Raw genomic sequence first — 16523 nt, forward strand, 5'->3', positions numbered from 1 at the left:
AAGTGGTACAAACGAAAATTTTTGCGGTACATTCCGGCACAAACGTAGCACAAACGATTGGCATAGGTTTTGTTTTGAAATTCCAAGGTTGGAGGCTGCCGTCTCTCCAGCCTCCCCCACCCCCACTTTAAATGACTTATAACTTCGTACCGGAAGTGGTACAAACGAAAATTTTTGCGGTATATTCCGGCACAAACGTAGCACAAACGATTGGTATACCTTTTGTTTCGAAATTCCAAGGTAGGTGGTTGCCGTTTCTCCAGTCCCCCACTTTAAAACCCTTATAACTTCGTACCGGAAGTGGTACAAACGAAAATTTTTGCGGTACATTCCAGCACAAACGTAGCACAAACGATTGCCAAAGGTTTTGTTTCGAAATTCCAAGTTTGGAGGCTGCCGTTTCTCCAGGCACCCAATTTAAAACCCTTATAACTTCGTACCGGAAGTGGTACAAACGAAACTTTTTGCGGTAAATTCCGGCACAAACGATTGGCATAGGTTTTGTTTCGAAATTCCAAGGTAGGGGGTTGCGGTTTCCCCAGCCCCCACATTAAAACTCCTAAAACTTCGTACCGGAAGTGGTACAAACGAAAATGTTTGCGGTACATTCCGGCACAAACGTAGCACAAACGATTGGCATAGGTTTTGTTTCGAAATTCCAGGGTTCGAGTCTGCCATTTCTCCAGTCTCCCACTTTAAAACCCTTATAACTTCGTACCGGAAGTGGTATAAACGAAAATTTTTGCGGTACATTCCGGCACAAACGTAGCAAAAACGATTGCCATAGGTTTTGTTTTGAAATTTTTAGGTGGGGGGCTGCCGTTTCCCAAGCCCCCACTTTTAAACCCTTATAACTTCGTACCGGAAGTGGTACAACCGAAAATTTTTGCGGTACATTCCGGCACAAACGTAGCACAAACGATTAGCATAGTTTTTGTTTCGAAATTCCAAGGTTGCAGGCTTCCGCTTCTGCAGCCCCTCCAGTTCAAAACCCTTATAACTTCGTACCGGAAATGGTACAAACGAAAATTTTTGCGGTACATTCCGGCACAAACGTAGCACAAACGATTGGCATAGGTTTTGTTTTGAAATTCCTAGGTGGGGGGCTGCCGTTTCCCCAGCCCTTCATTTCAAAACCCTTATAACTGCGTACCGGAAGTGGTACAAACAAAAATTTTTGCTGTACATTCCGGCACAAACGTAGCACAAACGATTGCCATAGGTTTTGTTTCGAAATTCCAAGTTTGGAGGCTGCCGTTTCTCCAGCCCCCCCACTTTAAAACCCTTATAACTTCGTACCGGAAGTGGTACAAACGAAAATGTTTACGGTACATTCCGGCACAAACGTAGCACAAACGATTGCCATAGGTTTTGTTTCGAAATTCCAAGTTTTGAGGCTGCCGTTTCTCCAGCCCCCCACTTTAAAACCCTTATAACTTCGTACCGGAAGTGGTACAAACGAAAATTTTTGCGGTACATTCCGGCACAAACGTAGCACAAACGATTGGCATACCTTTTGTTTCGAAATTCCAAGTTTTGAGGCTGCCGTTTCTCCAGCCCCCCCACTTTAAAACCCTTATAACTTCGTACCGGAAGTGGTACAAACGAAAATTTTTGCGGTACATTCCGGCACAAACGTAGCACAAACGATTGCTATAGGTTTTGTTTCGAAATTCCAAGTTTTGAGGCTGCCGTTTCTCCAGCCCCCCCACTTTGAAACCCTTATAACTTCGTACCGGAAGTGGTACAAACGAAAATTTTTGCGGTACATTCCGGCACAAACGTAGCACAAACGATTGCTATAGGTTTTGTTTCGAAATTCCAAGGTGGGGGGGCTGCCGTTTCTCCAGCCCCCCCACTTTAAAACCCTTATAACTTCGTACCGGAAGTGGTACAAACGAAAATTTTTGCGGTACATTCCGGCACAAACGTAGCACAAACGATTGGCATAGGTTTTGTTTTGAAATTCCTAGGTGGGGGGGCTGCCGTTTCTCCAGCCCCCCCACTTTAAAACCCTTATAACTTCGTACCGGAAGTGGTACAAACGAAAATTTTTGCGTTACATTCCGGCACAAAGGTAGCACAAACGATTGCCATAGGTTTTGTTTCGAAATTCCAAGGTGGGGGGGCTGCCGTTTCCCCAGCCCCCCCACTTTAAAACTATTATAACTTCGTACCGGAAGTGGTACAAACGAAAATTTTTGCGGTACATTCCGGCACAAACGTAGCACAAACGATTGGCATAGGTTTTGTTTCGAAACTCCAAGGTGGGGGGGCTGGCGAAATGCACCTTACACTTCCTAACACTTCTGACTTCACGTCGAAGCATTTCCCTGTCCATTGTTGTCAAGGCTTGCATTTTGCCTACATTCGACTCACCCTGATATAAGAACATATCTCCACATTCTGTTGAGAGCATATCTGGGAATTATAAACTGCAGAAAATTCTTTGCATACACATTGCACATTGATAAAATATGCATTTTTTAATAGCCTATATATAAAACATCGTCTAAGCTGATATCCACCGCCAGTACACGGTTTCTCCAATTCGGAATAGCGTGTGTTGAAATTTAGCTTTTCGGCGATTTTGAACAGCCCTATCTCTGAAACTATGTACTTTCCCCCACAGGACCATATGAACTTTTTTTCTTATTTTGATATGAGGATCCACCCCTTACCCCTTGTTTCTCGGTATAGTTTATTAACATCCTGTATATAGTGTACACAATACATTTCAAATGAATTTAGAAATTATGATGTAAGAGAAAGTGGTATTATTAACAAAGTACATGAATCAATACAAACAGGGTACAATACCAATCATAAGAAAATTCATTAGACCCTAATATTCTTAAGTTTTCTTTCCAGGTATCGAGCGCAATGTGCAACAGCGGAAGAATCCAGAAGAAGACCGTTTTCCAGGTGAGTATTAGGTTAGTTTCCTTGGTAAGCACTCAGGTAGCCAGGTAAGCATTAGTTTAGGTTCTCCGATAAGCATTAGAGTAGGTCTCCTTGTCTGCTGAGATAGGTTAGGTTAGGTTAGTTAGGTGTCATGTGGATGATGGTGAATTGTAATATACAGGCCCGCAACCACCCACAAATTCGGGGGGGGGGGGAATAAAATAGTTTGCAGATGCACAAGTTAATAAAAATTTTAAGCTGCTCCACATCAATAATTACTGAGATTTTCTGTGTGTTGCAACCGTAATTTCAGTTATTATATCTTCACTTACGCTACCTACTGTAATAATAATAATAATAATAATAATAATAATAATAATAATAATAATAATAATAATAATAATAATAATAATAATAATGAATATTTCAAACTGAAGTGAATATTCAACTGAAAAAATGAAAAATGTAGGCAGAAGAAAAGTACACTGAGAAAAAATGTAATCGGCGTACTTAAAAAGATAGGTTACATGCGTAATTCCTGTAGTTTTTGGACTTAACACATCAGACGTATAACTGAAAACGCATGTTTTATAATACTTTTTGTATAAGTGTTCCATCTATACGTACTTTCTGTATGAAACAATGTAGGCGGTCAGGATCTCACATACAAATGGACGTATACAACATATAGCTGACGAAGGTAACATAAGTATATGCATGTGATATACGGAAAACTGTTAGATGTTAGACATCCTGCAACGACATGATGTAACAACTAAGGGCAGTGCCTATGTAGTATACGGATAACGTATGCTCCGTACTGATTTCTATAGTAAGCAAGAAGATACCGTATATTTGTACAATATACCGCTGTCCGGAGAACGGATTTTTCTCTGTGTAAGAAACAAGATGTTGAATACAGAAAAGTTTAGAAACGAGAAATAAGTTTTTTTTTTCGTTGAGAAATTCGAAGCCAAAAATTGATGAAAGTAATAGGGCGCCGATCAAACCAGTTCGAAACTTCTCGGTCTGGGTTTACGGTTGTCAACGACTCTAGAGGCTCAGCTCACAGCTTATTCATTATCGAGCTGAACCGAGAAGTGAGCCGAGCGAATAGTTCACCCAATCGAGCTGTCTCAAGCCGATGGCTCTCCTGAGCCGAGTCGAACAGTCTGTGCCTCATTCCAACCGAGCTAGCTCGAGCCAACGGCTCAATTGAGCCTAATTGATGGCTCACTCCAAAAGAGTCGGCTCAAGCTATCAGCTCAACTGAGCCGAGACGATTGTAATGCGCCGCTATTCCGAATCTACACCGCAGCGCATTACATATTTAGAAAGTGGTGACAAGGATTCAAGTAAGCACCGTATGATATAAATTTAGAAAAAGTAATTAAGGTTTTCGAATCGTAAATAAATAATTGAGATATAAAGAATATAGATAAAATGTAAATGTCAGAAGTTTAAAAAGGGTGAGAAAAGAATTAACTATAAATAGCTAGTTTTACGTTTGTTCGAGAGAGATTTCACTTCTCTCTCCCCTTATTATAATCTGCCATTATTTTAGGATGACATGATTTAAAATAAAATATGATTAAAATAGTCAAAATCTTAAGCTTCACATTAAACTGTTCAGTATTTACTACGTGTCCATTATGAGCTCCCTCGTGGCTAAGCGGTTAGCATACGCGTCTTTGGCGTGGTAAACCCGGATTCGATTCCCGGCGGGAGCTCATGTGGTTCGGATTCCACGTTAATCAGTAGGTCCACGTCTCATATAGCCTCGCTGCTCAAAGGGACGCTAAACTAAAATCAACTCAACTACGTGTCCATTATTTTGAGTAATCAAACTTGTGCGATAAATTTATTATATGTTATGAAACTTAATCACATGGTAGATGAATAGTTGGAATTTGAATTTAGTAATACAGTTGTAGATGTTCTGTAGAAATGTGGAATTCTGGCGCACCAATTTAATTAATATTTTAAATACCAGACGAATGGTTCTGTTGAGACGATGCAAAGAGTAGCTTGACGTTTGTGATTATTTGGGAACTAACAGTAGTGGTTGCAGCGGAGAATCAGCGTACCTGTAAAAATATAATAAATAAATAAATAAAGAATAATGTATTTTAATATAATAATAATAATAATAAAAGATAGACAAGAAGAAAATAATTTTATATGAGAAGAAGAGAGATTAATAAAATATTGCAAATATTATATGCATATGTTTACGACGTATTTTAATTATTAAAAGGAAAGTTAAAGATTAAATACTTACCTCGTGTTTGATGTTGTTCCCGCTGTTTAATATTGTTTCTTGAACAAATTATATAAATATACTTGCGCCGAAGCTGAAATGAGAAAAAAAGAGCATTGAATATATATATGTATATACACAGGAACATCTACACATAAATATTTTATATGAAATCTAAACTAATTAATCTACTAAGAAGTTAACCTAATAACCTAATCTAACAAAATCAAACAAAGAAATATATATATGTATTACTAACAACCCATTATCAAAAGATTCAATGCAATGAAACAGATCACTTGCCTGTTGTAATATTCTACACTGTATGTATTAAAATGTTGAATTCAGAATGCTAATGAGAATTTCAGTTGATCGTAGTTATTAAATTTTAGATATAATATGTACTACCATGAGCAAAATAAATGACGCGTCTCTTTATTTTGAAGTTTTTTGAAAATATCTCCGTTTTCTTTATATGTTCGAAATTTCGGAAGGTTTCCCCAGCAGGACAGGTTAATAACAAACCCGTTTTTAATATTTGTGTTAGATATTAGCTTAAAATAAAGAAATTAGAAGCAAAAAACATTAAATCGACAGAAATCTCGAGACCCGGCGGGAGCTCATGTGGTTCGGATTCCACGTTAATCAGTAGGTCCACGTCTCATATAGCCTCGCTGCTGAAAGGGACGCTAAATTAAATCAACTCAAGAAATCTCGAGAATTACCAACTCTGCTAAAGTGGGAAATTTTCAAGAACACGAGGCAATTCTGCATTTCAACACGAAGCAGCGACATCTATGTCATTGAGAGAAATGTGGATTAAATCTACAAACTAAACTTTTAACGAATATTTCTAGTATGTCTTATTATATGCATTATCTGCAAACTCCAAATATATGAATATATGCTAAGTATTAACATAAAGATAGTGCAAATAGAGGAAATTATCTATGGAAAAGGACGAATTGGTAGGACGATCGTAATGAAATATCGTCTTTACCGGAACAGGCTCAGTTCACGTAAAAAGCAAATAGCTCAGTTAGTTAAAGCAACGAGTCTGTATGCTGAAGGTAGCGGGTTCGATCCCATGGAAATGCCGTTGTCATTTTTATCACTACACTACGGTTATTTTATTTATTTTTTTATGTGGGAAAGAATCAAATTGTAACGTATGTGTAAAACTCATGACGATACCAAAAAAAGAAAAAATGCCGTTGTCACACTTGCATTAGCGTCCCTAATTTTGTTTGCAGTTTCGTAATTATTTCCCCTGTGCTCACTGCTCACCATATGCTCGCTGGCGCATAACGAATGTTTCCCAGTAAATGTTAATTCTAATTTGGAGAATTTTATAAAGTTTCACAATATTTCTCACTAGATAGTCTTCTATCTACGTGTTTGGATATTTTGATAACAGATGTCCCTATTAAATGTTTAATTTTCCCTAGATGTTTAATTACGGAAAAGTTTTACAATGTATTTGTATTGAATTGAAATTATTTTGAATTTACTACATAAGGTAAGTAGACCCAAGGAGGAGAACTCAAGTAATTGATATTCTACGTAAAAGCAACCTATTGTAGAATGATGATGCTTCTTACCTTCAGCACATAATCTTTACGTTAGAGAGTCAGACAGAGAAAAATCCTGTGTTTCCTCCTCTATGACCACCCATCTTAAACCTCTACATATCATTGTTCGTCTCACAAAATTTCGGTGCTCCAAAAACATTCAAATAATAATAATAATAATAATAATAATAATAATAATAATCCTGTATATGGCATCCTTACATAATGTAAGGATATCTTAGTTTCCTAGTTTAAATCTTAAATATCTTAGTTTAAAATGCTTTCTTTAGTACTTATTTGAGCAACCATGTACGACTTTTTATTTTGCCCCTCTCATTTCAGTACCCTTCCAACAGAAAGTAATTTTTGATAAGCAGGACAGACAAAATGAATAAGAAATATATTTACAGCATCCTCTCCCCTTTCATGATTGGAATATCACGTAATATTTTTTATTCTACGAAAGATGGCCCTGTGCGGTTAGGGGTAGGTAATTAAAAAAATACCTAATATATAGCGCCCCTTGATTGTAATATTACCGCTTCTTTATTTGTACGAGGGAGCCCCTACACAATCAAGGGTGACAAAAAGAATAGGAAGAGTGTCTATTGATTCCAGTGGTGGATCCAGCACGAACTCCTGGGGGAGGGGAGGGGAAGTGAAACATTCTTTTGATGATGTGAAGCTGTCACAAATTACCACTTAACTAAACTAAACAATAGTGGGGGGAACCGGAACCCAGTCAGTTTAAATTGATGTAAAAGTTAAATTTTTGGCTTCATATTAAAGTTTTGGTTTCAAATGAGAATTTCAGTCCAAGTGGTCAATAATCAAATCTCGTGGGGCTCTTCAGTGTAGGCTAATACGGCCCCCTTATGAGAAAAGGCAAAATTATTAACATGTTTATAACTTTCGAATTTTTCGTCTATTTTAAAGAAATATTTTGCTTCGTATTAAAGTGTTGGTTCCAAATGACAAATTCAGTCCGAGTGGACAATGATCAAATCTCCGGGGGGAGGGGCTCTTCAGTATAGGGGGCTACGGCTCCCTTATGGGAAAAGGCAAAAATATGAAAATGCTTATAACTTCCGAATTTTCCATCTATTTTAAAGAAATTATTGGCTTCATATTAAAGTCTTGGCTTCAAATGACAATTTCAGTCCGTGTGGACAATGATCAAATCTCGGAGGGCTCTTCGGTGTAGGGGTTTCGGCTTCTTTATGGGACAAGATTCACGTAGTTGATATTGCAAAATTGTTTTATATATATAAGTGGAAACTTGCACCATTTGGTTAATTTTACCTCTTATGTTTTGCAGATTCATATTCCAAGCAATAGTTACTCCGCAGAGCTAAAAGAAGGCACTTACTAGTTTCATTAAAGTGAAATGTCTTTTATGAGAGGAGCAGACGAACGAACAGGCACCCAAACGTTGGTTGAGTCGTACGGTTGAAACTCGTTAAGCTCGCTTCAATTATTATTATTATTATTATTATTAATATTATTATTATTATTATTAAAGCTCTTTGCTCATAATTTAGTTATTTTACTTTATTATTTAACGAATATATTGAAAATTGTCAGAGACACGTATGCAGTAATTTATTTCGGGAGGGGTCCGACTTCAATATTTGGATAAATTATAATAAAATTTTAAAAGATAATCCCCAAAATTAGGCTAAATTTACAGAAAAGTTGGGGTTTCAGAGGGGGTCCGGACCCCCTGGATCCACCCCTAAATGCGTCCTTGTTTGTCAGTAACATTTCCTCATTTTGAAACCCTCAAAAACTTCGGATAGACTATATAAAGGAAAACGAGTTATTTTCGATAAAATATCACTTCAAGGAGACGCGACAGTTTTATTGCACATGGTGGTATCCAACGTTCACAAGGGCAAGAATTCCTTCTCTTTTATTCTTTTGCTATTGTGCTGTATCGAAAGGTCAGGTTTGTAACATATTACTCCTGCGAACAAGCATGACTGGCAGATAGGAATACTGAACACAACTCCAGAGAATTGCATGCTGAACTTACGTTTATAGCTACTCTTTGGTGATTTGCCCTCAAGGTCAATCGAGTGGTAATTCAGTTCCGTCTCTGTTCTTAAGCCATGTTCGTATTACTTCGAACAGTTTTGATAATGAAAAGCATGCCTCTTAATATAACAGACTTCTTTCACGTAAGAAATCGAAACTCAGTTGGTCAGAGCAACTAGTCTGTAAGAATTAGGTTGTTAGTTAGTTAGGAGCCCAGTACGAGTAAGGGTTTTTATTACTATTGTTTTTATCTTTTTTATGTGAGGAAAAATCAAATTGTGACATCCCGATATCAAATGTATTTGATTAGGTAGCTTTGTCTTAGTTAAACTTTAAACATCAGTAACTGTCGAAATTATTTCACTAACCGATCACTTACTGAACATTTCAAACACGTCAAACCAGTGGCATAACATGAAGGTTAACCTCTCCTCCGCAGTCCTTAGTTATGCGTCCGTACTTTCAAGGGCGGACTAAGGGCCGGGCGACTGCCCAGGGCGCCAGAGAAAGAGGGGCACCAAAACGAGCCTCAAAAAGTAAATTTTATAATGTGCTTTCTACTGACGTTTTTGGTTTATATTCTTGTAAAGTAGTGGCAATTATATGATCTTTTTCCATTTCACTATGGAAGAAGAGAGTTTCATAGTACTAAGGGGGCTATATCGAAAAATTGAGAGATGGCATGTAGAATAAACAGTGCCGGGAATTAAGTATTGTTTGTTTGTTTGCTTGAGTTTAGCGTTCCACGGTTATGCCTTAATAGGCAAGGAAGATGTGGATACTAATTATAGTGGAATCCGAACCACTTTTATCGTTCAACAGTAATCCACCGGGAATTGGACCCGGTACCACAGAAGGCAGGCGTGCTAGCCACTAGACCAGGGGGGGTGGAGTTGGTATTGTTTATAGCGGGCCATATTCTTTGTGAAGTTTTCCTAGGTAAGGATTTCTTTTTGAAAATGGGTTTAAAACAGGGGCGTCATTTAGGGAGGGCAGGGAGGGGCATTTGCCCCCCCTGAGTTTAAGATGCATATAGATTTTATCATTAGAATAGTAGTAAATCAGTGAAAAACGCGAAATTTTACTTATATCAAGAGGTCTTGCCCCCCCCCAAGCAAAATCTGAAATGACGCTCCTGGTTTAAACTATTAAAAACACTATGATAAAATGTAAAATATAGGCTACTACTAGCGGAAGGGCGCCAAAAAGTCACTTTGCCCGTGTGAAAATTTGGCCTGCTCCGCCCCTGCGTACTTTCTGTATACTTTTTGGCCTTGCAGCTTGTGCGGTCCCCACGCCACATTTTTGCGGGGGCGCTATTTACGCCTACCCTTCGAACGTAATTCAATAACGGTTTAAGAAATTCTACCATCAGCGTGGAAACGGGAATATATTTTTCTAATAGTCCCATAGAACTTTCACTCAGAATGCCAGATGCAATTTTTCAGAGTGGGCTCTGGCTAAGTAGAAGGAAGATCTGTTTCCTAAGTAAGTTCCTTTCAGAAAGTTTGCTATTTCTTTAACAGTGATGTAAATAAACATACTCATCGTTATTAGCTCGACACCAAACCATCCTGGACAAATCCCTCTAGAACAATGATCGGCAAAAGTTATTCTGCCTAATTTTATAAGCGACTCAAGGGTGAAACACTTGTTAACGAAAGCAATGTTGTGTATATACTGAATTGTTTCTGACAAAATATAAAGTCTTTTGTAATCTTTAGACACTTTTCCTATTCTTTTTGTCACCCTTGGTTGTGTAGGGAAGCCTCGAACAAATAAAGAAGAGGTAATATTACAGTTAAGGGGCGCTATAAATATATTAGGTATTTCTTTTGTTACCTAACCATAACGGCCTAGGGTCGTCTTCAGTAGAATAAAAAATGCTACGTGATATTACATTCACGAAGGAGAAAAGGATGCTCTAAATATATTTCTTATTCATTTTGTCTGCCCTGCTTCTCAGAAATTATATACCTTGTGTTGGAGGGTGCTGAAAAGAGAGGAGGGGAAATAAAACGTCGTGCCCCCTCATACATTTTAAATTTTGTTACGTGGTTGCTCAAATTATTACTAAAGAAAGCACTTTAAACTAAGATGTCTAAAGTTACAACATTATGTAATGGTGGCATATTCAGGAATAATAATAATAATAATAATAATAATAATAATAATAATAATAATAAATATGAATGTCTTTGGAGAGCCGAAATTATGTGACACGAATCATTATAGGTAGAGCTTTAAGATGAGTGGTCATAGGGGAGGAAAAACAGGATTTTTCTCTCTCTGACTCTCTAACGTTAAGATTATGTGCTGAAAGTAAGAAGCATCATCATTCTACAATAGGTTGCTTTTACGTAGAATATCTATTACTTGAGCTCTCCTCCTTCGGGCAACTTACCTTATGTAGTAAATTCAAAACAATTTCAATTTAAGACAAATATTTATAGAGAAAATTAAACATTTAATAGGGAAATCTGTTATCAAAATATCCAAACACGTAGATAGAAGACTATGTAGTGAGAAATTGTGAAACTATAAAATTCTCCAAATTAGAATTAACATTTACTGGAAAACATTCGTTATGCATCAGTGAGAACAGGGGAAATAATTACGAATCTGTTTGCAAACAAAAATTAGAGACACTAATGCAAATGCGACGATATTTTCTCTCTTTTTTTTTTTTTTTTTTTTTGGTATCGTCATGAGTTTTACACATATGTTACAATTTGATTCTTTCCCAAATAAAAAATAAATAAAATAATCTTAGTGATAAAAATGACAACAGTCCTTCACGGGATTCCAACCGTCTACCTTCGGTATACAAATTCGTTGCTTTACCTAACTGAGCTATTTGCTTTCTCACGTAAGCTGAACCTGTTCTACAGTAAAGACGATTTTTCATTACGATTGGGCTAACAATTCGTTTTTTTCCATAGGTAATATCCACTATTTGCACTATCTGTACGTTAATACTTAGCATTGATTCATATATTTGGAGTTCGCTGATAATGCATATAATAAGACATACTAGAAATATTTCGTTAAAATTTTCGTTTGTAGATCTAATCCACGCTTCTCTCACTGACATAGATGTCGCTGCTTCGTGTTGAACTGCAGAATTCCCTCGCGTTCTTGAAAATTTCCCACTTTAGCAGAGTTGGTAATTCTCGAGATTTCTGTCGATTTAATGTTTTTTGCTTCTAATTTCTTTATTTTAAGCTAATATCTAACACAAATATTAAAAACGGGTTGTTATTAACCTGTCCTGCTGGGGAAACCTTCCGAGATTTCGAACATATAAAGAAAACGGAGATATTTTCAAAAAACTTCAAAATAAAGAGACGCGTCATTTATTTTGCTCATGGTAGTACATCAAATTTATATTCTGTTTCCATATTATTTGTGTTTCGGATAAGTTCCCAGGTTGTTGCTTCACATGTCGTCGAGATCCTGTTTATTCTGATTGATTTCCCGAACCATTATGTGTGAGGGTGGCGACTCCGTTGATGCCGGGCCAAACTTTGGCTAGGGATGCATTTGAGTCGAGTCGAGTCGAGATTTAAGCCTGTCTCGACTCGTCTCGAGAAAATGTTGTCTCGACTCGTGTCTCGACTCGTGTCTCGACTCGAAAATATGTTTCTGTCTCGACTCGTGTCTCGACTCGACAGTCTCTGTCTCGACTCGACTCGAATTCGAGTCGAGACAAAATGTACGAGTTAAAATATACGCACACATCAGCCAGACCATCATGACTACCTACCTAATTGTCAGTATGTCGACTTTTGGCATGGATAAAAACGGCGACACATCTTGGCATACACGCAATGATCCTTGATAGGTCGCTAGAGAGAGCTGGCACCACATGTGCTCACTCAGGTCACCTAATTCCCGTAAATTCCGGAAAGGGGGGCGATGTGTTCTGACGTCACGTTCAATCACATCCCACAAGGGACATCACTCAAATGTCCGGCTCCAATTTCAATGAAACTTTTTTTGCTGATAGAAGGCATGTATGCATCATTACTTGTGATGACAAATTTTTGCCATGGTGCATGTTTTCTATTTTTTTAATAACTTTTAAGAGTTGTGATGTGGTTATTAGAGATTACCACAGAAGTCCCTTACTACCCTTTATAAACGGAGCGTTAATGAATGAAAGTTAAGAAAAACCATGTGGATACATATAAGTCCTGGGGGGAAGTCGTATGGTAGATATGACCTTGATGGCAGCCATCTTGAAATCCGCCATTTTGAATTAAGGTCAAGTTTTCAAAATGGGAATAGGGTAATATGATACATAATTTCGGGCTAGAATTTAATTAGAAAAATAATGGTGAGGTTAGTTTTAAGATACACCCATTTGGGGGAAAGTTACCGGCATATTAATTGTTTTTACTTACTGTGTGCGTAAGACCCTTCTTACTTTCGTCTCAAGACCTGTAAATCGATCGCAACGGCAGAGCCCGGTTTCGCACTAGTGTTTAGAAATCTTTAAACTCACTTGAGGCAATATTTGTGGATTATTTTATTGTATTTTGCCTTTAATTAAATTTGAACCCACTTCATGATCTTGTGTAAAGTATCACTAAAAGAGAATTTCTGTTTTTATGGAGAACGTAAGCATAGCAATTATAAAAGGTGAGTAAGGTGCGTATGTATTTATAAGAAAGTTTATTTTACGAGTCTTTTGTGGTTCGGCCAACCTATTCTTTAGTTGTTTTTTTTTTTTCAAAATACTCATATCTCATAAATAAAAGAGCTATTATAAAATCTCTTACCACTATTCTTTAATACTTATAAAATTTTATTTATTGTAAAAGCACTGGCGAGATATTTCTTATCGCCCACTAAAATTATGGTGGAGCTCCTTCGTGGCTAACGGTTAGCATACTTGCCTTTGGCGTGGGAAACCTGGGCTTGATTCCCGGTGGGAGTTCATGAGGTTCGGATTCCACGTTAATCAGTAGGTCCACGTCTCACATAGCCTCGCTGCTGAACGGGACGTTAAAATCAGAATCAATTCAACTCAAAATTAGGGTTTTGACTTTATTATGATGTCATTAGTTTAAACGCCCAACTGCCCAGTAATTATAAACATTGACTACATTATAAAATTGTAATTTGTGACGACTAAAATATCAGAAATTAAAGATTATTCTTTGGGTTTTGGAACATTTTGAAAAACGTGAAAAACTGGTACTGCACCGATACAACACACCTTTTGGATTTGTCATTGTGTAAAGTGATACAAACTAAAGAAGAATTACAACTTTATGAAATTGTATTAGGACTTATTATTTAGAAATAAACACCAAATAAGTGTAATAGTTCATATCCGTATCAAATACCAAGTTTGTGTTGAATCAACTACACAAAGTAGGATCCAAAAACGCTCATTGCAATTTGTTCCATCCTTTAGTCGAACCAGGAACTGAAACATAAAGAGTGACATTTTCTTTTTAAAGATACTTTGTCCAGCTAAGTATTGTGAAGGTTTATGTCAGTAGAAGGAATTGCATTCCATTATACAAGCGCAATTTCACAACTTTATGTACACATTACTAAATATCGAACACCCTTGTCCATATGATTAGCGTACGCGTCTTTGGTGCGGGAGACCTAGGTTCGCTTTCCGATGGGAACTCCTGTGGTTCTGAACACACGTTAATTTGTAAGTTCACGTCTCATATAGCCTTGATGCTGAAATGGACACTAAACTCTAATCTAATACTAAATACAAATATTTAAAGAAAAATGATGACGCACCAAGATGACGTGAATTTGGCTATCAAATCCATTTTGTGTTTTCAGTTATTTACTAGTAGTATTTTTTCTAGGCATCCTTTCAAAAGACAGTGATGCAAATTTCGTAACTGTGAATTCCTGTTAGAAGCCATGAAACTATCCGATTAGATGCAAAATTTCCCGTCCACTAAAATAGATACCGTAAATTTACAATATCTAACAATAAATAATTTTGAAAGATATCGCTTTCGAGGGAAAAAAAGAAGTGAAATCTTTGAGTTTTACGTCCCACGGTTATGCCGGTTAGGCTAAAGGAGAGGGGTGATGATGAGAAATTAGTGAAATCGTGGAATGGAGAAAATGGGAGGAACGGAAGAACCCCGAGGAAACCCACGCACACGGTGTTTGTCCACCACAAAGTTCACTTGGTACGAGCTGGGATCGATCCAGGGTCCCCAAGCACCAGAGGTGAACGATCTACCACTGAGCCACCGCGACCCCGCTTTAGAGGGGCCATGACGTATAGTTGAACTCATTCTCGTAGTATGAAAGGCATTATTTATAATTATGCATGATAGGATCACAAACAAAATTTAAAAATATTATGTGCACTTTCTTTTAACAAACATTATATTGTCTTTTATGGTGTGGAAGGGAATGTTATGTTCGAAAAAAAAGTCCTTAACACGATTCTTGTTGCTACACACTGCATGTTTCTAGCCACAGAAAAGATGCAGCGATAGGTAGGCTATTTTTCAATTGCTTTACATTAGCTTGATGTTTCAAGTCTTTTGTGTGTTTCTGAAGTTCACTTTTACCCCAAAAGAGCTCAATATTAACTTGTCTTACATAGCTTTGGTTCGCTTCTCAACACGGACTGCAACTACCCGTTAAATTGTGCATCCGAAAGGCACTCTTTGTTAAACCTCGCTTATCACCGCTCATCTTAATAATATATATAACTTCACCTCGAAGCAAATGTTGCATTTCTCTCTTTCATCCTAACACAAAACAAAACTAACCACAACTGTGACACGAAGGAGCTATTTCAAAAAGAAACAAGCTGTGCTTCATAGAGATGTGTACCAAATGATAGAAGTATAAAGTATTGTTTTCTTTCCTGTTTATTGATATCAGTTGGTGTTCTTAATGAGTTTACTCATTAGTTTAGAAAGAGTATATATGGAATTTGGACATATGTTGTACGTATTCTCCTGAGAAATTGATGAGACCAGAAAAATTATAAGGACAGATGGAATAGGTTTAAGAGCATCTACGTGACTTTATCAAATATTTATTCTCCATAATGGTACCACGCGGAAAACTTGGTATAGGCCTACTTTTATCTTTGCCTCCCTCTGTTAGCTGTTTTGTATCATATATATCGGATGGTTTTGATATTTCTTCTGATCATTAAAACAACAATGGTACCTGTGTGCGTGCAGAAATGCAAAAGCACAAGGTAACTTCCTATTTGTTTTGGAAACAACAAACCCATTTCACGTGTGCGAGAGAAATTGAGCACAGCGAGATCGGGTGTTTACTCACGGTCAGTTCGCAGCAGGAGTCCATGGTAAAAATTTGGCTATCTCGAAAACACTCGCAAAACCTTACAAATACAAAAGACTGCGCTTCAAAGAATGTTTAGACACAGATGTTTCAATTTTCTTTTAGCATCGTTCTTCAGCAAAAGAGTCGGTTCATTGTATTCGAAACAGAGAAGGGAGAAAGGGTGAATTTATATTTTATGTGGGGGTAACGTTGTAAGTAGTATAAACAATACATACCGCTTCCGACTCTGTACGCATACACTAGCCGCGGAGTTCACACACACACACAGAATCAGAGTCCTCACACACCAAGGGTGAGAGCTGTGCCACTGAGTCACAGCGGCCACGGGGCTAGGTCGAGTCCACTTTACGTTCATAGTTTCTTAGTACATAAATGTTACGATTATGAAAAAGATTTTCCTTAATGAGCTGCATAAAAACAAAAGCTTT

General features: G+C 37.4%; 1 long non-coding RNA gene across 1 annotated transcript in view; it reads right to left on the reverse strand.

The window, feature by feature from the left end:
• LOC145666378 (uncharacterized) overlaps positions 1–16523 on the reverse strand; it is a 275097-nt gene that overhangs the window by 96623 nt on the left and 161951 nt on the right. Inside the window, exon 2 of the long non-coding RNA XR_014127736.1 lies at positions 5186–5258. This is a non-coding gene — a long non-coding RNA (uncharacterized LOC145666378). The remainder of the gene's footprint in view (positions 1–5185; positions 5259–16523) is intronic.

This window comes from Thermobia domestica, chromosome 12 (genome assembly GCF_964235325.1).
Source record: "Thermobia domestica chromosome 12, izTheDome1.hap1.1, whole genome shotgun sequence".
Classification (NCBI taxonomy): domain Eukaryota; kingdom Metazoa; phylum Arthropoda; class Insecta; order Zygentoma; family Lepismatidae; genus Thermobia; species Thermobia domestica.